Consider the following 23736-nt stretch of genomic DNA (forward strand, 5'->3'; position numbering starts at 1 on the left):
TGCATATATTCTCTGCTCTGCATGAATTTTCCACCCAGGTAGAGAGACAGAATGAAGAAGACACACCACAGAACCAGTACATCCTCTCACTGCATAGCACCTCCCATGGGGTGCTGTGACTGGAACACAGGTGCCACACATGGTAAGGCAGGTGCCCTAGCTGGTGAGCTATTGCTTCAACCCTTCCTCCTTTTATTTCTCTTGGAATTCCAATTCTTCAATGAACAGAAAAGAAAATTCTTTAACAGGATATCCATATAAAAGAGACTCAAATAGAAGAGCCTGATCACTCAAATAATAGCCTCAAGGTCCCAAGCCCTGTTATTTCAAATATTGAAAGAACATTCAATGTTATTGAAGAAAATCTGCCTGTAGTCTTTGAAATAGAATCAGGGCAAACAGGAAATGACTCTAAGCATCTGGAACAAGTTGTCAATATTTTAAAGTAACTCTTTAAAATAAAAGATTAATAAAAGCTTTACCTCAAATTCTTAAATGACTTAGCCAACAGAATGTAAACATTCCAAAAATGAGCAAGACTTTGTCTACTAACCTAGGTTCACCAGGTATAAACTGCACTGACCTGACTTGATTTCCTTTACAGAACACTTAACCAGTCTACCAAAGCAGCACACAGCCTTGGAATATATACTTTGATTTTATGAAGGCATCTGTCAGAGTTTGTCATAACAGTTTTACAAACAAACTAGAGAAATGAATTGAACAAGGTGAATTGAACTCTGACCGGGCAACCCCTCTGGAAAACTGTGATTAGTCAAACAATAGACTTGGAGTGAGACTCCTAGGATCATATCTTTTTAAAATATTGAAATGCAGAGGTGGGGGGAAACTCAGCTAGTGGGGCATGTACTTACCATAAGCAAGGGCCTGGATTCAAGCCCCAGCACCACTAGTGGAGCCTTATAGTGGACAGAACCAGAGGGAGCTTTGTGAATGGTAACTTGGTGAAATTTCCTTTCTGTCTCTTCTCTCTTTCCTCTCCCCCCTCCCAAAATAAAATATAAAAAAATAAAAAATAATGACCCACGGAGGTCATTCTGTGTTGGTATTATACATGAGTATGGCTTTATTACTGGGCACATTAAAAAATTGAAAAGTAAGTAGTTGGATGGATCATTTTGTGTTTCTCTCTCTCTTTTTTTTTTTTTTTTTTGCCCCTAGGGTCATCACTGGGGCTCGGTGCCTACACTACAAATCCACTACTCCTGGAGGCTTTTGTTGCCCTTGTTGTTTATCATCATTGTTGTTGTTTTTATTATTGTTCTTATTGCTGTCATTGTTGTTGGTTAGGACAGAGAGAAATAGAGAGAGGAGGGGAAGACAGAGAGGGGGAGAGAGAAATAGACACCTGCAGACCTGCTTCACCACTTGTGAAGTGACCCCCCTGCAGGTGGGGAGCCGGGGGCTTGAACCAGGATCCTTACGCCAGTCCTTGTGCTTCATGCCATGATCGCTTATCCCACTGTGCTACCACCCACCCCCCTCCATTCTGTCTCTTAATGTAAAATTGTTACTGAAAACATACACTGCATGTTGGAATATACATTATCATAATCTTTTTAAAGGTCAATTTAATAATACATATCATGCCTCTAACTAGGCATTATATTTCAAGAACTTTCTTCCTAAAGGAATATTCAGAAACAAGCAAGAACATACATGATTCTTCTCTACTATAATGGTTAAAAAATTTTAATGAGGGGGGTCGGGCGGTGGCGCAGTGGGTTAAGCGCACGTGGCGCAAAGCGCAGGGACCGGCGTAAGGATCCCGGTTCGAGCCCCCGGCTCCCCCTGCAGGGGAATCGCTTCACGGGCGGTGAAGCAGGTCTGCAGGTGTCTATCTTTCTCTCCCCTCTCTCTCTGTCTTCCCCTCCTCTCTCCATTTCTCTCTGTCCTATCCAACAACAATAACATCAACAACAACAACTACTACAACAACATAGAAAGGGCAACAAAAAAGGGAATAAATAAGTATAAAAAAATTTTTAAAATGAATCTATGCCTGTATAAACTATAAATAAGAGTCATGAGTCATGGAGAAGGGGAAGGGAGGGAGTGGAGAAAGAGGACTTTGAGGTCCTGGTGCATGATAATGGAAAAAAGCCTAAGTTAGGATGCTGAGGATGAGAGTGTTCTACAGAGACCTACCATAGGGAGCTGAAAACCTGTACCTATATCCAACAACTGTACTGTAAACCATTAATATCCACAATAGAATGATAAAAAAAAAAAAACACCCTCGAAGTAACCCACTTTCTCTGGGTAGTCAGATGAAGGATACTTTTTATTTCTACACATCAAAATTTTTCTATTTTAAAATAATGAATATAGGGAGTTGGGCGGTAGCACAGTGAGTTAAGCACAGGTGGTGCAAAGCGCAAAGACCAGTGTAAGGATCCTGGTTCGAGCCCCCGGCTCCCCATCTGCAGGGAGTTGCTTCACAGGCAGTGAGGTAGGTCTGCAGGTGTCTATCTTTCTCTCCTCCTCTCTGTCTTCCCCTCCTCTCTCCATTTCTCTCTGTCCTATCCAACAATGATGACATCAATAATAATAGTTACAAAAAATTTAAATTTAAAATGTAATGAATATACATTAACTTAAATTCATAAATGTTATGTAGAAAATTTTTTTTGCACCTAGGTTTAAGAAATCATAAAAAGTGAAGCTACATAGGTCCAAATGTGGGCTAAAGGGCCACCTTCCCAGGTTGCAAGCAATTGCACAGAGGACCCTGAATTACTAGTTTAAGGCTTTCTCTTTAACTCAATGGCAGAGGCCTTCTTTGGATCTAAATCCAATAATCGAGGCTCCCCTCTGGGACTGGAGGGGAATTAATCAAAGTAATTATTTCTGGATGGTAGCCAATGTGCTAATATATCTTCTCCCATAATAAAATTTCCCAATACACACCACATGTGTACACACATACACAAACCCTTCCTTTGAATGAACCAAGCAAACATAAAGCTAAGGGTCCAAAGAGATGCTGATTTACATACTTTTCTATATCTCCTCAACTATACTTTGTGGTTAAGAAAGTAGGATATACACCAAAATACTTAATATTAACTCAATTTATTAAAAATTTATCTAAGTCCCAACAACTATTATCAGCCCATTTTATCAGTCTGGTTTTGTAGTAAGAAAAGATAAAGAGTTTTAATATATAGGCTGTGTATTTGATATGCAGACTCTCTCAAAAGCCTAGACCAAGTAGATCAGAAGTATCCAATAGCACAGCTATATACAAGATACTGGGTACTGTACAGCAAACCATAACAAAAGGACTTTTCAAAGTTAACCCAATTACCAAATAATGTGATGATAACATTAACTATCGATTGTCTTTTTGAACCCTAAGACAGCAGGAACCTCACATCTCCACTATAGAGCCCTTACTTCCCCCAGTCCTGGAACCCTTGGATAGGACCCACTTTCCCATATGCCTCTCCCAATCCATATCAAATAATATTGCATCTGCCGATCACAACCTAACCAACGCAACGATTGCCACCTCAACATGCTTCACTTCAGACTGTGTCCAGAGACTTCACGCGTGGAAGGACAACCCTTGAGCTTCATTACTCGGGTGAGACTTTTCCTTTCATAGTACACTCTAATTCCATCACAGGTGGATCACTTTCTAACAAAGTCCCAAAACCTAGATATACACCAGTTTTTGTGAGAGAGAGCATATCTTCACACGTATCTATAAACTACTGCAAAATATATACCTGAAAGCAGAAGTACACTAGAGTTTGTAGTGAGTACCTCCCTAACACTTCCTCTCCACTATTCCAAGCTTTGGGTCCATGATTGCTCAACAATTTGTTTAGCTTCATATGCTAACTCTCTTTTCAGTCACCAGGTTCCAGATGCCATCAGGATGCTGGCCAGGCTTCCCTGGATTGAAGACCCCACCAATATGTCCTGGAGCTCCGCTTTCCCAGAGACCCATTCTACTAGGGAAAGAGAGAGGCAGACTGGGAGTATGGACTGACCAGTCAACGCCCATGTTCAGCGGGGAAGCAATTACAGAAGCCAGACCTTCTACCTTCTGCAACCCACAATGACCCTGGGTCCATGCTCCCAGAGGGATAGAGAATGGGAAAGCTATCAGGGAAGGGGGTGGGATATGGAGATTGGGTGGTGGGAATTGTGTGGAGTTGTACCCCTCCTACCCTATGGTTTTGTTAATTAATCCTTTCTTAAATAAAAAAATAAAATAAAAAAAGAAAAAAAAGATAAAGAGGATTGTATTTGTTCTACCTTGCTATTAAAACTCCATTATTTTTAAAGACCATAAAAATATGTACGTTGGCTAATATTCTAAGTTGTCCCCAAAGAATATCTCAGACTGGATCCTACCTCCCTGCAGGTTAATGGACAAGTAGTGTACAGAAATCTGCTGTAAGGTGGGCTGGTGGGTGGGGGCAAGGAGAGCACCACAGACCCATGTCCAAACAATACATAACAAGTCCCAAGTGATATACAATCCCTCGCCAAACGTATCGTTAAGGCCAATCTTCTTGGACTGTCAGTGGAATTCAGTATAACAACACAACCAGAAAATTACTCCTAAGTCATTTCTTTCTCCCAAGATCTCTCATCAGTCAAATCCTTTTCCCTAAACGCTTTTGCTTTTTATAGGATGTGATATTTGCTAAATGTAGATTGGATAATATGGAGATGTGTATTTGATCCTCAATGTACTCACTGCTGCCTCAATCAATCACAGCTCTGGAAATGCAGAGTTGTGGATTCATTATGCAAAGGGCAGATCCAGCTTTGTGTAGTCTATTGTTTCTATGCCTGTCCCTGGCTTTAGTTACTCAGGAAAGCAACCTAATACAGACCTGCAGCTGTGCCTGAACCATGACAGGCACTTGGGAATACTGCTGGCTTGATAGCGCATATAAAATAGATGAGAGCTTACCATTCCCTGCACATGTTCCTCAGTCTCTCATGTATTTGTGGCTGGTAGCAGTTCCAATCACAATGACCACCCACCCCGTGGACAATCAAGATTACAGATCAGTAGCAAACAACTCTCTTGTCAACAAACCAGTTTCTATTCTCATTCAGAATACAGATTCGGTTAGGATGCACTTGGGATTTTTAAAAATTTAGTCTGGCCTATTATTAAAGAAAAAAGTACCCCCCCAATATCTCAAGCCTGAAGGAATAAACAAAATGGCATATTACAGATTCACGCACAAGCAGCAAACAACATCATTATATGGCATCATAGCTTAAGACAACAACCCCCCCCCAAAAAAAATCAAACTTCCTAGTAGGAGACTACAAAAAGTAATTAAATAAACATAATAAGTAAATATAATTAATTATGGTATAGTTAACAGTAGAACTCCATAAGGGCATTGAAAAGAATTAGATACACAGAGAGCTGTGTGTGTACACATAATACATATGGTATATGTTATATTTTATTTTCATAGAAAATATTCTGAAAACACACACACATAAATGATTGTAATTATCTTTTATGGAGGAAGAGACTGAGAGAAGAAAGTATAAATGAGAGAAAACTTTCACTCTGAAATTCATATGAACTGAAATGTATTTGTGCTACAGATAGGCACTGCAATTACAACTAGGGAAGAGGACAGAAATATAATCATTTTTAAAGTAACTTTTCCACAGGGCCTCACAAATTTACTACAAGGACAGAATTCTCTTACGACAAAGCACCAGAGTGCTCCAATGTAATTATAAACATACCACTTTACATACATACACAATTAATAACTTGCCTATGGCTTCCCACTGTCTCATTTTGCTTTGTTTTTTTATTTACACCATGGCTATAGCTGAAACTTGGTGCCTGCACAGTGAATCCACCACTCTTAGCACATTTTTTTCTTACTTTATTTTTTATTCTTTGTTAATTTTGATTTATAAAAAGGAAACACTGAAAAAAAACCCCATAGGATAAGAGGGGTACAACTCCACCCAAGTCCCACCACCAGAACTCCGTATAGCATCCCCTCCCCTGATAGCTTTCCTACTCTTTATTCCTCTGAGAGTATTTTTATCTGATAGGGCAGAGAGAAACTGAGAGAGAAGGGGAAGAGAGAGAGAAAGAGAGACACTTGGCAGATCTGCTTCACCACTTGTGAAGCTTCACCCCTGCAGATGGGGAATGATAGAAAACCTGGATCCCTATGCGCAATGATAATGTGTGTACTCAACTGGGTGCACCATCACCCAGTCCCCTTCCACTGTTCTTAAAATCTAAATTCTTCCATAAGATCTCAAAGCCCTGGTCACCTCACCTCCCAGCTTCATTTCTCTCTGCCCTCACTGAGTTCAGTCACAGAAACCTTTGGGTCTTCGCTATAATCCCTCTCTACAGGAAAGATGCTTCTCCAATTCCTTCCTATCATCTAAACTGAACAGTTCTGAGTCCTTTTCTTGACCCCCAGTTTCAGAGTCCTTTTCCAGGTTGTCACATCACCCTAGCTGATTTTCTTTACATCCCTTATTTCTTTCTGCAGTTATGTTACTATCTCCTCCTTTAGGAGCAGGAGGGCAGAAAAACTGGGTTCGTTTAGTTTCTTGATGCCCTCAAAAGCGCCTGGCACAAAGCAGGTATTCAGTAACTCATTGTGGAATCTTGACTGCACAGTACAGTCAGGGATAGAAGATGGGTTTCCTGCTAGAAATCTGGTTGGATTTAAAAATATTTAAAACTGGATTTAAAAATATTTATCTTCCCATGTGAAAAAAATGCACATTAAATTGACAGAATACCTATCTGATCAGAAAGCAGATTCCTAGATCATCAGTTACCATCCAGCAATCATCTAGAAAATTCAAAATGGTTCCCCACCTGCAGAAGGGGGAAGCTTCATAAGTGGTGCTCTATCTCCCTTACCTGTCAATTTCTCTCAGTCTCTAGCCAAAATAAATTAATAATAATACAAATTTAAAAAGAAAAGAATTTCAAGGGTGATTAAGTACACATAGGACAGAACACAAGGACCCACTCAAGGATCTTGGTTCAAGGCCTCGGCTCCCCACCTGCAGGGGGGCTGCTTCACAAGCGGTAAAGCAGGTCTACAGGTATCTCTCTCCCTCCCTCTCCATCTCCTCTCCCATCTCAATTTCTCTCTAAGTTCTCCAATAAATGGAAAAAATGGCCACAGGAGTAGTGGAGCAGTGCAGGCACCTAGCCCCAGCAATAACCCTGGAAGCAAAATAATAATAATAATTTCTTTAAGAAAAGATAAATTGGGAGTTGGGCGGTAGCGCAGCGGGTTAAGCGCAGGTGGCACAAAGCACAAGGACCGGCATAAGGATCCCGGTTCGAACCCCGGCTCCCCACCTGCAGGGGAGTCGCTTCACAGGCGGTGAAGCAGGTCTGCAGGTGTCTATCTTTCTCTCCCCCTCTCTGTCTTCCCCTCCTCTCTCCATTTCTCTCTGTCCTATCCAACAACGACAACAACAATAATAACTACAACAATAAAACAACAAGGGCAGCAAAAGGGAATAAATAAATAAAATAAATATAAAAAAGATAAATTATTCAAAAGATAAATTATCTAGACTAGGAGGCCTCAACCAGGGCTGTGGACATAGAAGAGGAAACTAGCCAGGTGGGATCTATGCCACAAAACAAAGGGAAACCCACCTGGATGAAGAAAGAAGCACTCAAGGGCAGGGGAGGAAAAATAAATTAAATAAATAAAGAGGAAATTCAAAATTGGGGTGATGTTGAATTTTTTGATGATGTTCCATGCAAGTCCATAACGTTTTTATGCATGAGTCTGATTTCCACAACACTTTAGAAAAGCTAAAGAGGGTTTTTCTGTAACTGCCTTCTCTGAATTGTCAGACTAATAGAGAACAAACCCTGAGGAAGAACAGACATTTAGCCAGATTGGTCTTTACTGAAGCCAGGAAAATATCTTCCTCAAAATAGTGGCAGAGGGTGAGGGTGAGGGAGGGGGAGGGTTAACTGACATCCAGGAGCCCAAATATGTCATTTTCCCAAACTTCCATCTGTTCTCTCCGACAGGACTTGTCAACAGAACCTCCACAGCATCTCTGATCTGGAAGGGTATTCAACCTCAGGCTCTAGAAATGACTTTATAGTCTGGAAGAATTATACCTGTGATAGCCTGGCTTTCCTGTACTGTCTACCTCATTTTGGGAGAGAATGAGAATTTGACTTTGATTTAAATGCAGGTATGGTTAGTTTACTGTTTATCTTTAAGGGATTTCCATAATACTGATGCAATGCTCAGACAGGTTTTCTCATTAAAAATACAAGCACAGAAAGAGCAAAATATTTCCTGCTTGAAAATGCCAAGAAAAAAATTTTTGTGGATGTCAATAGTCATACTAGATGACCCCTCTGGAGCAGAAAACACAACAGCAAATAGAAATACAGCAAATTTGGCAGTTGGAAAGCTATGAAAGGGGGGATTTAGGATCCTCCCACCTAGAAGTTAGAGCAACCTCCTGCCCATGTACAAAGTCCTCCCAGAGATTTTTCTTTCTAGTGGCATTTAAAAATATAAGTGACCACACAAATAGGAAGCCGCTAATCAGCTGGTCTAAATGTACAGTTATACTAGATGAATGAGTTCTAGAAATTCTCGATATGAGGTTGTGCCTGCTGATTTTACAACACTGTATCATACACTTAGGTTTTTTTTGTTAAGGAGAAGCTCATGTTAATGGTCTCTCCCATAATAAAATAAAGGCTTTAAAGAAGAATTTTGTTATTTAACTTAAATGCATTTGAGAATATATATTACTTTGTATAAGTTTATATACTTATTATGTTATATATACATTGAGAGACCACTTCAACTCTACAGAACATTTTCTCTTTTAATTCTTCTTCCCTGATATCTCCAAGAAGATAAGATGAACAGTTTCAAACTCCCTTTCCCTCCCTCCCTCCCCCCCTCTCCTTCTTCTCTCTCTCCACTCTTTCTTTCTTTCTTTCTTTCTTTCTTTCTTTCTTTCTTTCTTTCCTTCTTTCTTTCTTTTTTTGCCTCTAGGGTTATTGCTGGGGCTCGGTGCCTGCACTACGAATCCACTGCTCCTGAAGGCCATTTTTTCCCACTTTGTTCCCCTTGTTGTTGTCATTATTATTGCTGTTGTCATTGCTATTGCTGTTGTTGTTGTGGGATAGAACAGAGAAAAATCAAGATAGGAGGGAGACAGAGAGGGGAGAGAGAAAGATAGACACCTGCAGACCTGCTTCACTGCCCATGAAGCAACCCCCTGCAGGTGGGGAGCCAGCATCCAGGTCGAACCAGGATCCTTCTCAAGTTGGTGAGGTAGGTCATGTGGATAGTGTGCTGCTTTGACATGCTCACAGCCCAGGTCTAAACCCAGATCCCACTACACTAGAGAAAGCTTCAGTACTGTTTCTCATTTACTTTCTCTTTCTGCCTCATTGCCTCATTCCCTCTCTCTCTCTCTCTCTCTATCTATCTATTTAGAAAGTCATCCTGGAGAGATGATACCTCAGTTGTGACCGGGGGGGGGGGGGGGAAACTCAAGTATTCTTTTAGATACTATCTTTTCAGTGATATAAGGGAAAGAGATACTAGAAAACCCATACTGACTAAAAGTTCAACTACCCCAGTGGTAGGGAATGTCAAACTCACAAAATCTTTTGATCTGACCCTATTAAGGTAACTGAAGTTTTTTTCATAGCAATATTATGTAAAAGTTTAAGGTGATAATTTTGTATGGTTTGTGAATGAAGTTATAAATATCCAAATGGCCCTTAGGAAAAAAAAGTTCCCCATCCCTGACTTAGAGAAAGGTAAAAAGATCAGGAAAAACATCACCAGAATTCCATGCAGTGCAATTTCATAGAATCCCAAAGGAAGACATCAGTGTGGTGAGTACCTTCACAACTGAAATAAAAACACTCAGTGGTACAGATGGCAGTTTTTATAGAAAGTAGTAGAATAATCACAGGAAAGGAAAATCAACATAAAGGAAATTAAATCATTAATCTTTGTTCCCAGACTGGCTTGATCTTTGTAGTCTCCCAAAGGCTGGGGAAGTATTCTTGATAGCATTGCAAAATAATGTATCTGCCTTACAAAATATTTATCTTCCTAGTTATCTTAACATGCAAACAGTTTGAAGGAGAAAGCAGTCATCAGCTTTAACCAACATAAACATTTCACTGTTGGTTAATAGTGTCAAGTACTAATGAAAACCAAATGGAATTTAAAGTATTCAATAACTAATGTGCAGGATAGGAGAATGATGTGAGACAAAATAGCCTGTTTAAAAACCAAAACAAAAACAAAACCTCTGATCCTAAACTCCAAATACAAAACTTTGGAGAAGCCTAGCTGACAATTCCACTCCAAAGATCAGACAACTCTTACCCTTACCCCACCCACACCCACACCCACATCCACCCACAACCTCCCCCCACTTCCACCCCTGGAAGGGAAAGAACCTGCCTCAATTCCCACTGGCAAAGGTGGAAGCAAAAAGAAGGGCCTCACTCTTCATTTACTGCCTCAAGTCACACCACTTTAGTTAGGCTCCTGAACTAAGTCTTTTCATCTCAAAATACGGGAAGCAGATCGTGCTATGACAGGAAGGTATGAAGCGGAAGGATGACAAATGCAGTGGACTCCAGGCTCAAGCCTCTGAAGAGTGAGCATACTCAAGAGGCGAAGCAAAGCCCTGCCCATGGTACTGATCACAGGTGTTCTCAGGCACAGCACATTCTCGCACTGTGTACGCTAAACCTGGTACACTACTGCCTGGCCCCCAGGGTGGCACATTTTCTTTTTTGGGTAAATGCCTTATTCTGGCAGCAGATCCCAGCAGAGAGACCATGACAGGGAACAAGGTGGGAATCCTTTGTTCATTTATGGCAAAATTACAGAGCACTTAATCCAAGTTCCAACAGGTACCTATGCAGCAGCCGGCTTGTCCTGAAAACAGGTATTAAAGTTTCAAAAAACACAGAAAAAATGAAGAATGCAGACAAGATGAACAGTTCTCATTTGCACAGCTGGGCAGTGGCCATTGTCATATGCAACAAAGACTAGGTTTCAAGTCTTCTACCCACCCCCCAGCAGGGGAAAGCTTCATGAGTGAAGCCGTGCTACAGCTATCTCTTTCTCTCTCCTTATCTCCTCTTTCCCTCTCAATTTCTCTTTGTCTCTATAAAAAAACAAAAAGAAAGAATGAAAGGAAAGGAAAGGGAGAAAGGATGGAAGGAAGGGTGACGAAAAATGGCCATCAAGAGCAGCAGATTTGTTATGCAGACACCAAGACCCAGATATAGTCCTGGTGACAGTAAAATAATAATAATAATAATAATAATAATAATAATAATAATAATAAATACAATAAACTAAAATAAAATTCTTATTTGCAAGGTTTGAGATGTTTAGGGTTGTAGTGCTTGTAATAGCAGTCATTTTCCAGAGAACCTGTGACATGAACACCAGCAATTGAGAAAGCCAGCTCTCCCTCTGGACTGTCCTGCAGTGGTATCAGTGTCCTGTCAAGAGTCAACAATTTTCCCCATCTGCCAGAGGTGGAATATAAGCCTCTAGTGGATCTTAATTCCTCTGGCTCCACAACCATTTTCCTCTCATTACAAATAATTTTGGGCTTCAGCTAATCACTAGGAAGAAATATTTCTAGAAGGAAGACCAGATAGAAAAGTTGGCAGCACAGGGGCAGGGCGGTAGCACACTGGGTTAAGTGCACATAGAACAAAGTGCAGGGACCTGCCTAAGGACCCCAGTTTGTGACCCCAGCTCCCCACCTGCAGGGGGGTCACTACACAAATGGTGAAGAGGTCCTCAGGTGTCTCTCTGTCTCTCTCCCTCTCTTCTATCTTCCCTTCCTCTCTCAATTTCTTTCTGTCCTATTCTACAAAAAACAGAAAAAATGGCCACCAGGAGTAGTGGATTCGTAGTGCTGGCACCGAGCCCCAGCAATATTCCTGGAGGCAAAAAAAAAAAAGAAAAGAAAAGAAAAGAAAAATTGGTAGCACCAATACACAACACAAATAATAATTTAGAGAGGTAACACTGTACAATGATTATGAGAAAGTCTCTACGCAATCAAACCTAGGCTCAAATACTGGTAATATACACTACTAGCCAGGAGCCCTCAGAAACAATATATACCCTCTCTACTGGTTGTTCAGTAACAACTCTACTTCATTCAGGAGTCAGCAAGATAGCTGGCATAAAACAGGTACTCAAAATATACCAATTACCTTAGTTTGTGGTAACCTTTAATAAAGGTTATCAAAACTTGATGAAAGATGAAAGGGTTCCATACACCTTACTTTCATTCCAAAACTCCTGTTTCCACTTGAAAACAAATATGCCTTTTATTATTTTGTTATTCAAATATTCGTGTATATTTGAATAACAATAACACGTCTAATGGAAACAGAAGCCATTTCATTCTAACAGGTAAATAAATGACTTCTATCGAGACACCAACATACACAGATATGTAGCTCACGGTGGCCTGTAGGATGCAATACAAACCTTTCAAATGGTGACCTTTATATCTAGACTAATGTTCAGATTTCCCAGTGAAAGTCTATCCCACATTTCCCACAGTTATCCTGAAACTACCTCATGCTTATGTGGGGAGAAGTGACTTTCAGTAAGTCCCTGTTGCCTGTGTAATTCTTCCAGACATATTAGTATGGACTAAGATGTTTTCTTCTGCCCTTCACACACACATCCTCCATTCTTTCTCTTTAGCAATTTTGAATACTTTAGTGCTTTTGTCTTGTTTATTTTTTCCTTCTTTTTTTATTAGAGATTTAATATTGCTTTATAAAATTACAAGACAACAGGAGTATTAACCCCACACCATTCCCACCACCAGAGTTCTGGATCCCCAATTCCTCCATTGTAAACTATAGTAGTTTTCCTAAGGTTGCAGATATGGGTGAACTACTATTTCTACAACTATCTGTCTATAATGAGCACCTACCAGTACTCAGAAATTACTCTAGGATTAATCATTGTAGGAATTGGGAATAAAAATCAGACAGTTAAGGAATACCCTTGGCTACATGAACTTCAAGTCTAGTGTGGGGATGAATAAACATACCAATAAATAGATTAAAGTACAGTTATAGGTGGAGGTGAGGCAGAACAGCATGGTCAGCTAGATCTTATTTATGGCTTTGGTCACCTAAATTCCAGAATCTGGAAAATATTCCCCCCTCAAAACAAATAAAAGACAACCCAAAGTAAATACAAAAGCCAAAAAAGCTTTTGTGGATGTTCAACTAGATAGGTAGCTAAAAAGATGCTTGATAATAAGAAAGGAATTTCTTACCTGAGCCAGTAACAGAGATTGAAAACAATGGCCACATTTAGTTCTAGCAAAGACAAGGGAACAAACATCCTCACTTCTGTTGGTGGGGATGCAAAGACTACACCCTTAATGGAATACCATTTACCATTTGGTACTAGACACCAAACTGTAAGGTAGCATATATTTTAATCCAGACTTCTAGTATTTTCCCCCCACATAAATAATAAAGTAAACATTAAAATACAAATGTACAAGGACAATTATTTTTAACTTGAAGATACTGGAAATAACCCACTTTTTTCAATGAAAATTGCTTAAACAAAACATGTTCACCTTATACACAGTTTAACATGTTGTTATAAAAAGTAGTATGCTGTCCCATCCTCTAAAGGGAGGCTGGACAACATACTCTATGCTATACCTGAGGAAGGAAGATGGGTCCTGATATTGGGGTGGCTTGGAATGTTCCTACTCATGACCACAGAATGTGAGCTCAGATCTACAGGGATGCAGAGGTCACATAGGCACCTAAGCTAAATATGGGCCTCAGATCACAGTTTACAGTCAACAATATTTATACACCTTTCCTATAATTTGGGAACTACTCTCTTCCCTGATCCAGCTTTCTGGTCCTTTTTCCAGCCATGGCATCATCTCCCCAGACAATAACTTGGATCCACCTGCGTATCAGATTTCAGGCTCAGGGGGGATAAAAACTAATATAGCCACAGGCCCTTCGGAATATAACTAAAATATGCCTACTAGCTATCTACAGAACAGAGACCCCCCCCAACTCTTCATCTGCACTATTCCAGCCTTTAGGTTCATGATTAGCCAACAACTTGTTTGACTTTATATTTTAACTCTCTTTCCAGCCACCAGGTTCCAGATGCTAGCATGATGCCAACCAGATTTCCCTGGACAGACAACCCCACCAATGTGTCCTGAAGCTCCGATTCCCCAGAACCCCACCCCACTAGGGAAAGAGAGAGGCAGGCTAGTAGTATGGATAGACCTATCAATGCCTATGTTCAGTGGGGAAGCAATTACAAAAGTCAGACCTTCCACCTTCTGCATCCCACAATGACCTTGGGTCCATACTCCCAGAGAGTTAAAGAGTAGGAAAACTATCAAGGGAGGGAATAGGATACAGAGTTCTGGTGGTGGGAACTGTGTGGAGTTGTACCCCTCTTAAACTATGGTTTATCAGTGTTTCCTTTTTATAAATAATATTTAACTAGTAAAAAAAATTATTCCTCTATTCTAAGATGGGAAAAATTGTTCAAAATATGGTAGTAAGAGAAAATCCAGTGTTTGTGTGTGTGTGTGTGTGTGTGTGTGTATAAGTAACCAGACACATTATGAATACACAAATGCACATATATCATACATATTAAATGCTAGCTTGTTAGTTCTGGTTTGCTCTGGAAGCAAGTTTTACTGTATTCGGAAGTGAGTTTTACTGTAGTTGCTGTCTCTCTATGAATTACTGCAACTTTTACTGTATACTGCATACAGGTGGGTTTAATAGCTACAGAAATAGATTCTCTCACAGTTGTTGAAGCTTAAAGTCTAAAAACAAGGTGTCAGCAGGTTATCCTCCTCCTGAAACCTGTAGAACAGAACCTATCCTTTTTTCCACTAGCTTGGGATTCCTTTGCTTGCAGACACAGCACTGTACCTTCTGCCTCTATTATGGCCATTTTATTTTTGTGTGCTTCTGACTTTCAGAAGGATCTGTCACACTGAATAAGGACTTCATCTACTTAGATGTATCTGCAAAGACTCTATTTCCCTAGTGTCACATTCTGAAGCACCATGAAGTTAGAACTTCAATCTATCTTTTCAAGGGACATAATGCAATTTAAAACAGGGACCAAACAAGTCTATACTCTCTTCCTCTGGTACATCCTGCTCAAGTAAAACTAACCCCAAACTGTCCAGAAGCAGATGAGTTCAATCAAGTCCTGCTACGAAGACTATGCCTTCAACATTAGCTGCCATCAGTCACTGAGGCCATTTCCAGTCATGTATTCTTTGTTTCTTTGTTTGTTTTGCCTCCAGGGCTATTGCTAGGGCTCAGTGCCTGCACTATGAATCCACTGCTCCTGGAGGCCATTTTTCTCATTTTGTTGCCTTTGTTGTTGTCATTATTGTTATTGTTGCCATTAATGTCATTGTTGTTGGATAGGACAAAGAAAAATCGAGAGAGGAGGAGAGACAGAGGAGGAAAGAAAGATAGACACCTGCAGACCTGCTTTACCACTTGTGAAGTGACCCCCCCCCCCCCCCGCAGGTGGGAAGCCAGAGGCTTGAACCGGGATCCTTAAGTCAGTCCTTGCACTTTGTGCCATGTGCGCTTAACCCGCTGTGCTACCGCCTGACTCCTCAAAGTCACGTATTCTATCTACTTCAGAGTTTACTCTTGATTTATAACACATGCAAGAGCTTTGTAAAGTGGAAAGCACTATACAAAAGTGGAGGAAATGCAGTTGACTTTCCCATAGTCCCTGATTAGGGAAAAGGGGGAAGTCCTGACCCCCCCCCCCTCTATTCTTGGTATAAGCCATTGTCACTAGGTCAGACAGCAAAAGCAAATTACCAATTCACCAGTTCTTGACAGAGCTGGCTTCCTACCTTGCCCAGTTTTTGTTGCTGTTTCCCCAAAACAGCAAGGGTGGTACTAAATCCAGTTTTCAAAAGACTCCCAGTCATCTGAGTCCTAGAGTCCCAGAATCCTAGGACAAGAGACACGAAACCAGTCATCTGGTCAAATGAGAATTTTCAGGTCGAGAAGTTTGACATAGCAGATTGGAAAAGGAAATGGATCAAGGACCTTGCTTAGGTAAGAAACAGTGTACCTCATTTATTTCACATGTAAAGACAAAGGATGTATGCCTCTCCAAGAATATTCACTCCAGATCACTCAGATTTGCTTTTCAATGTGCTACTAAGCATAATGCTATGCAGAGACACTTTTGCAACAAGGGAGCCACCTTCTGAGATGCGTTTTTGTCTCAGTATTGCAGAATTAGAAGCTTATAAAGGTGAACAGCCTCCCATCTGCCTCCACCCCTCTGTCTCATCACTGATGTCCAGAGAGACAGCTGGCACTGGGGAGTCATCTTGTAGCCTCCCACCTGTGCTGTAATCAAATGCAAAATGTCATAGGCCCCCAGTAAGCTGTAAGCTGTACCTTCTGTGGCAAGCATCCCAGTGGCCCTCCACAGCTGATGGCAGCAGGATACTGTACTTCAAGAGTGGCATGACATGGCACTCAGAGCTTAGAATAGTTTCGACAAGCTTGATAGTTCCCGAGTTCTTTGGCTTTGCCAAGTTCCTCCTGCAGTAATTTTTCCCACTCCCTCTACTTTCAGTATTTCCTCTCCTCCCTTGGTATCTTTCCCTCACTTGAACATCCTTTGAACTCTGATTTATTGACAACTTTATATTTTTAATAGGTTAAAAGTGACTAAACTACCTAAAGAGAAAATATTTAGTATAGTAGCTACTTGCTATGCCCAGCTATCTGGCTTATCTAAAATTAGATAAAGCTAAAAATCCAGTCCCTAAAATTTTCTAGTCACATGCCAAGTTCTCAATAGCCACCTCTGATCAATGTCTATCACACTGACCCATGAAGGGGGGGGGGCATGTCCACTGTTTCAGAGTTGTTTATTGGACAGTTCTCATCTAAAAATCTAAAGAAAATGTCTCCCCCTCCCAGAGGTGCCCCTGACACCAGCCTCCTTTGTATCACTGGAGACTTTTTATGTTCCAAATAAGTGTGTGTTGCTGTGAACCTCTTTGACTAGAACAAATGAGCAAAGACTTTAAGTATTACTGTTTCTCCAAGATTTCTCTTCTTTTAAAATATTTTTAAATATATATTTATTCCCTTTTGTTGCCCTTGTTGTTTTATTGTTGTAGTTATGATTGTCATTGTTATTGATGTTGTTGTTGTTGGATAGGGCAGAGAGAAATGGAGAGAGGAGGGGAAGACAGAGAGGGGAGAGAAAGATAGATACCTGCAGACCTGTTTCACCGCCTGTGAAGCGACTCCCCTGCAGGTAGGGAGCCAGGGGCTTGAACTGGGATCCTCATGCTGGTCCTTGCACTTTGCACCACATGCGCTTATCCCGCTGCGCTACCGCCCTACTCCCAAGCTTTCTCTTCTTAATGAACTTGGATTCATCACAATATAACTATACAAATAGTGCTTCATTCTACTGAGTGGCTTCACGACACGTCACTGCCACCAGGACAACCAGTCATCACCCTCCTCTTAGGATCTCTCACACATGACATTGTGTGGTCCTTCCCTCAAACATTTTCATTCTATTTCCAGTCTCTGTAGTCTCAAAATCTTTTTTATTTTTTTAGGTTTTGAGTTTTCCTTTGCTCTGATAAAAACTTGATGCCTTTCCTACCTTTGAAGTAGAGGAAACTCTTCTATCTCATCCACATTCTCAGGGACTGTCTTCCTGCTGCATTCCAAGCCAGTTTTCTGGATTTCAACCCCAAGTGACTAAAGTACTCACTACATCTCCTTGTCATTAAGTCACACACTCCTGGCACTTCTCCTTCATTCACTGATGACAACAACATCTGCCTTGGTGCCTTCATCTCCTCCCTGATTGTGCAAAACTTTCCTTCAACCTCAGGTGGGGCATTCTGCCAGCATCCATCCTCACTCCATCTCAGTCCATCTTTCCCCACTCTAAGCCCACCTATCACTTCATCTCAGTCCACCTCTCCCCACTCTAAGTCCACCTCTCATTTCATCTCAGTACACCTCTCCCCACTCTAAGAACACTCCAGTAACTGTACCTCTTATGAATTCTGGTTTTACCTTCCCACTCTTGGATTACCATCCTACACCAATAATTGTCAACAGAAGCAAACTTCAAATCCATAATTGCTATTCACTTATGTTTCCACTGTCTTCCCACTCTACCTCACCCAGTCTGGCTATTCTGGTGTATTCTTCGAAGTCCTCCAAAGCACATAAATTTGCTTCCCTTGTCGCTCCTTTTATCATATCCACCTGTTAAAAACTACAATCAAGATAAAACCTAAAGGTCTGACTTCTCCTTATACATATTCCCACCATGGGAAGGTGAACAATAAAATTTGGAGCTTTTAAGAAATAAACAATTAGGGTCAGAGATATACTTCACCAGATAGGGCACCATATCCATACACCATACACCGTCTTGGCACCATATGTAAAGTACTATGGCAACAGAGGAAGTCTTATGCTGTAGAGTCTTTGTGTCACTGTATCTCCATATAAATAAAAAGTGTCCATTAAGATGATACCAGTGTGGAGAAGTGGAAGGAATAGGTATGAAGAGAGAATTGGAGCTGAAGTAGAGACAACAGAGGGTAGTGTTAGATGTATTGATATTTTAAGGAAGAAGTTCTATGTATTGATGTTGTAATGAACCTGATTGATCAAAAGGTGGGGGTAATTGATAGAAAGCACCAAGTTACCTATTAAAAACCAACCTGGGGAAAAGGAAACCACCTAGGACCACAACAAGACAGGACTAGAATGATTTCAGGAACCCACCAAATCCACCGCTGAGTGCAAACACGTGTGACTCGTGAACAGAGAGGAGCCTGGGGGAGATTAAGTGGCTGGTCACAGTTTGGCAGTTTACCAGTTGAGATACCACCTCCTTTCTGTTTCACCAACAAAAAGAGGGCTAAAGGGAGGAGAGGACTCCTCTGAGACTCACCACATGCAACTGTGTGTCTCCACTGCTACTCCCCTCAGAATCTGGAGCAGCGGCAGGGAGGCCCTGTGCTGACACCAGGGGACAGAGAACTAACGAGGAAACTCAGAAGAAGATCTATACCTCGGTGGCCTAGAGGTGGGGCTGTGAAAGTCTCTTTGCATAACCACTAGATTATCTCTTCCCCAACCTTCTTTATCTCTTGGTCAGCAGTCAGTGATTAAGCTAAGAAGCCTACTTATAGTTTAAAAGCCCTCAGGCTCCCATAGCCTACAGGGAAGAAAAAGATGAAAACAGTTAAGTGTGTGTGTGTGTGTGTGTGTGTGTGTGTGTGTGTGTGTATGTGTTTTCTTTATGGTACCAGAGATATCACTGTGGCTTGGTGCCTGCACAATGATTCCACCAATCCTCTTCTTTTTATTTTGATAGGATAGAGAGAAATTGAGAGGGGAGGGAAAAAAAAAAAAAGACACCCACAGCACTACTCACTACTGCTGAAGCTTCCCCCTACAGATGGGGATCAAGGTTGGCCCCATGCATGGTAAGGTAGGCACTGAACCAGGGGCTCCTGCTAGGTTTTTTTTTTTCAACAACAACAAAAATGCAAAGCAAAACAAAACTATTTGGGAAAAAACTCTGTAATAGTAAGATCCTGTTTTCTTTTGAGTATAAAATCCCTATGTCACGTTTACAGTCAGCATACTGCCATCAGTTGTAATATATTTATCTTCTTTGAATTACTAATTTCAAGCTCAAGATTTATTCTGAAGCGTAGAGTCAAATTAGGAAAAATTAAAGGAATCAACTAAACCAAAGGACTTAATGTGGGTATTTCCCAAGTATTTTCTCAAGTCTTATTCTCCAGTAACTAAAAATCAGTGGTTTTTATGACATTTCCTCTCATAATTCATTCATGCTCATTAATATGCAAACATCAGTTTCTCAGCTGGAAGTGATTTCATGAATTTTTAATTTACATGGCATGAACCAGAGATTAAAAAGTTTAAATTAAAGCCAACAATACAGAGGATTGTGCATGTCATTGAAATCTGTAGATTAAAAATCTCCAAGTGAATTTACTGTCATGATCTCATCATGTGAATTGCATTATGGGAATTACCAAAGTAACTTTGAATGTCTTTTTGGGTGTTAATGTCGATGTTTAGTACTTCACTTTATTGAGGAAGTGCCAATTAACAGAAAGACAAACACCTGCAGACCTGCTTCACTGCTTGTGAAGTGACCCCCTCCCCCTGCAGCTGGGGAGCTGGATGCTCGAACCAGGATCATTGCACCGGTCCTTGAGCTTCTAGCCATGTGTGTTTAACCCACTGTGCTACCAGCGGACCCTGATTAACAGAACTGTCTTTGTCACATTAGGTACAGTTCCACATCTCCCCGTGATAGGTGTCATTACATCACATCTTCCTCCAAATCTTCCATATCCTCCACTATAGAGAACCAGATTGTAGACAATTTTTAAACAAAAAATTAATATATTTTATATATTATTGAGTAGAGACAGAGACAAATTGAGAAGAGAGGAAGATAGAGGGAGAGAGACACCTGCAGGTGGGGACCAGAGGGTTGAACCCGAGTCCTTGACCACTATAGTGTGTGCGCTCAACCAGGTGTATCATCACCAGGCCCCACAAAAATTTTTTTTAAGACATTAATTATCACCAATATTAATCTTGGGGGAAAAAATTCAGGGCACTTGGTGAATGATCACATAGGTCCCAACACTATAGAAAGACTACCATAATGTGTGGTTTTTATGGCTTGTGTGTAAGAAGCTCTTTTCAGCAGAAAAGAATTCAGATAAAACAACAAATTTCAAGAGAAAGTATGAGAAACAGTAAGCTCAATTCCTTTTGTAATTGTAAATAACAATCTGGATTATTAATTCTAAAACAAGAAAGGAGATACCCAGGGAAGAGCTTTCATTTCTAAGGGCACAGTTCCCTGGAAATATAACATAAACCACATATGTCATTTTAAACTTCTGTGAGCCAAATTAAAGAAAAGTAAAAGTAATTTTAATAATTTAACCCAATATATCTCAAATATTCTTCTACCAATATGTAGCATATTGACATGCTATTTCTGGGGCTTGGTGCCTGAATGCAAATCTACTGCTCCCAGTGGCCATTCATTCTTTCTTTCTTATTTTTTCCTTTCATTGATAGAATAGAGAATTGGGGGGGGGGTGTTGGGTGGAGGTAAGTAAAGAAAAAAGAGACAGAGAGACACCTACAGTACTTGCTTCACTACTCATGAAGCCTCCCCCCACCACTGCAGGTGGAGAGCAGGGGCTCAAACCCAGGTCCTTATGGTAACCTGTGTTTAACTAGGTGTGCCACACCACCTGGCCACCTATAACCAATATTTTAAAATTTACTAATAAGGCATTTACAACCCTTTTTTTCTTACTCAGTGCTTGGAATCTGGCATGTACTCCTCTAAGTTTGAACCAATGGCGTGGAAGTGTTAAAATTGCTATTAGTGTCTAATATATTGGCCAAAAGAAAGGCTAGGGAGTAGTTCTGAAATGTAAGCATCTCAGTAAATTCCACTCTCTATATTATTTTTATTGCTTCCTTCAATAATACAATTGACAGTAACAGCTTAGGTGGATGAAGCAGCTGCTCTTTAAGCTGCACCAGGGCTAATTCAACTTTGTTTGAAATTCTACAAAATCAGCTAAACACTGATTTATTTATTTTTATTTTATTTTATTTTATTTTATTTTACCTGCAGGGTTATTGCTGGGGCATGGTGCCTACACTATGAATCCACTGCTCCTGGAGGCCATCCCCCCCTTTTTTGTTGCTCTTGTTTTGTTATTATTATTGTTGTTATTGCTGTTGTTGTTGAATAGGACAGAGAGAAACAGAGAGTGGAAGGGAAGATAGAGAGGGAGAGAGAGATAGACATCTGCAGACCTGCTTCACTGCTTGTGAAGAGATTCCTCTGCAGATGGGGAGCCGGAGTTCGAACTGGGATGCTTATGAGGGTCCCTGCGCTTCACGCCATGTATGCGCTTAACCTGCAGAGCTACCACCTGGGCCCCTACTACTAATATTTTGAGGGGTTTTCGCTTGTTTGCTTTGTTTTGTTTTGTGTTTGCCTCCAGTTACTGAGGCTTGGTGCCAGTACTATGAATCCACTGCTTCTGGCGGCTTTTTTTATTTTTTAATAGGATAGGACAAAAACTAAGAGGAAAGAGAAAAATAGACAAGATAGACAGATAGACAGACAGACAGACAGACAGGTGAGAGAAAATCAGACAACCTGCAGACCAAGCACTCCCCTTGCTGTTGGGGAGCTGGAGGCTCAAACTGTGATCCTTGTGCAGTTCCTTGCACTTCGTATTATGTGTGATTAACTTGGTGCGCCACTGCCTGATCTCCCATATTCTGAGTTTTTAACAACAAAGTTGCTCACTTCTTTGTCTAATTAATCTTATTCTAAAATATTATCTGTGATGTCATAGATCTAACAATTAAAAGAATACATGAAAATAAATACTCATCACTGAAAAGAAGTTTTGGTTAAACTAGAATTTGTTCTCACTCATGAAAGAATTGACTTATGGCATCATATTCAGAAATTTTCCATTTGGCACCAGCAATGTCAAATATATAACTGTCTGAATCCCCGTGAGCCAAAAAGATATCCATCCCAACATCTGTATGTTTGATATCACCGCCATCAAAAGCACTTTCTATTAGGCACCATTGCAAACCATAACAAGGGTGCACTTACTCATTCACTAGTATGCTGCCCAAAAGCTGCAGAGGTAGGATTAAAATCTTGTTCTAATGGCCAGTGATGATTCAATTCCAGAGAACCCCATGTACTAACTCATCATAATCAGTACTAAGGTTTATCAGACTCTACGCCAAACACTGACCTATGTTAATATGTAATAGCTAATAGAGATAGGTCATATTATATATTGTTAATATATGTCACATCATTACATGCTGTGAGATATAATTTCATAATTATAATTATCACAATAATTCTGTAAAGGGGACATTATTGCTTTTCTGCTTTTTCAGATGAGAAAATAAGACATAGAGAAGTTAGTATCTTTTCAAAGAGCAGTTAAGTAGTAGAACTACTTAAGTGATTCAATACTAATGTACTTGACCCTGGAATCCATGATTATTGGCCTAGAGGATTACAAATGATATGCAGAGATAGGAGTTTGAAAGAACATATATTTTGTGGTCAGAATCACAAATCCTTCAGTAACAAAATCATCCATCATGGGAAATCGAAGATATGTACTCCTCTAATACACAGAGGAATAGAAGAAAAGTAGAATAATTTCACTGTCTTAATATCATCTGTAAATCACAGTGGAGCAGGCCAGGTGGTGGCACACCCAGTAAAATGCACCCATCACCACGTGTGAAGGCCCAGGTTCAACCCTCAGTCCTCATCTGCAGGGGGAAGCTCCATGAGTGGTAGAACAGCACGGCAGGTATCTGTTTCTCCCCACCTCTCTATCTTTCTCTGGCTCTCACCCTCTGTTAAAATTAAAAATGAAAAAGAATGAGCATGAAAGAGAGAAAGAGAGAGATAAAAGAACAAGAAGGAGGAGGAGAAAGAGGAAGGGTGGGGGAAGAGGAAGAGGAGA

General features: G+C 40.5%; 1 protein-coding gene across 1 annotated transcript in view; it reads right to left on the reverse strand.

Moving 5' to 3' along the window:
* The window catches only part of TMEM163 (transmembrane protein 163), a 266400-nt gene that overhangs the window by 74899 nt on the left and 167765 nt on the right, over window positions 1-23736 (reverse strand). The window lies entirely within an intron of this gene.

Source organism: Erinaceus europaeus, chromosome 18 (genome assembly GCF_950295315.1).
Source record: "Erinaceus europaeus chromosome 18, mEriEur2.1, whole genome shotgun sequence".
In the NCBI taxonomy this organism is placed as follows: Eukaryota; Metazoa; Chordata; class Mammalia; order Eulipotyphla; family Erinaceidae; genus Erinaceus; species Erinaceus europaeus.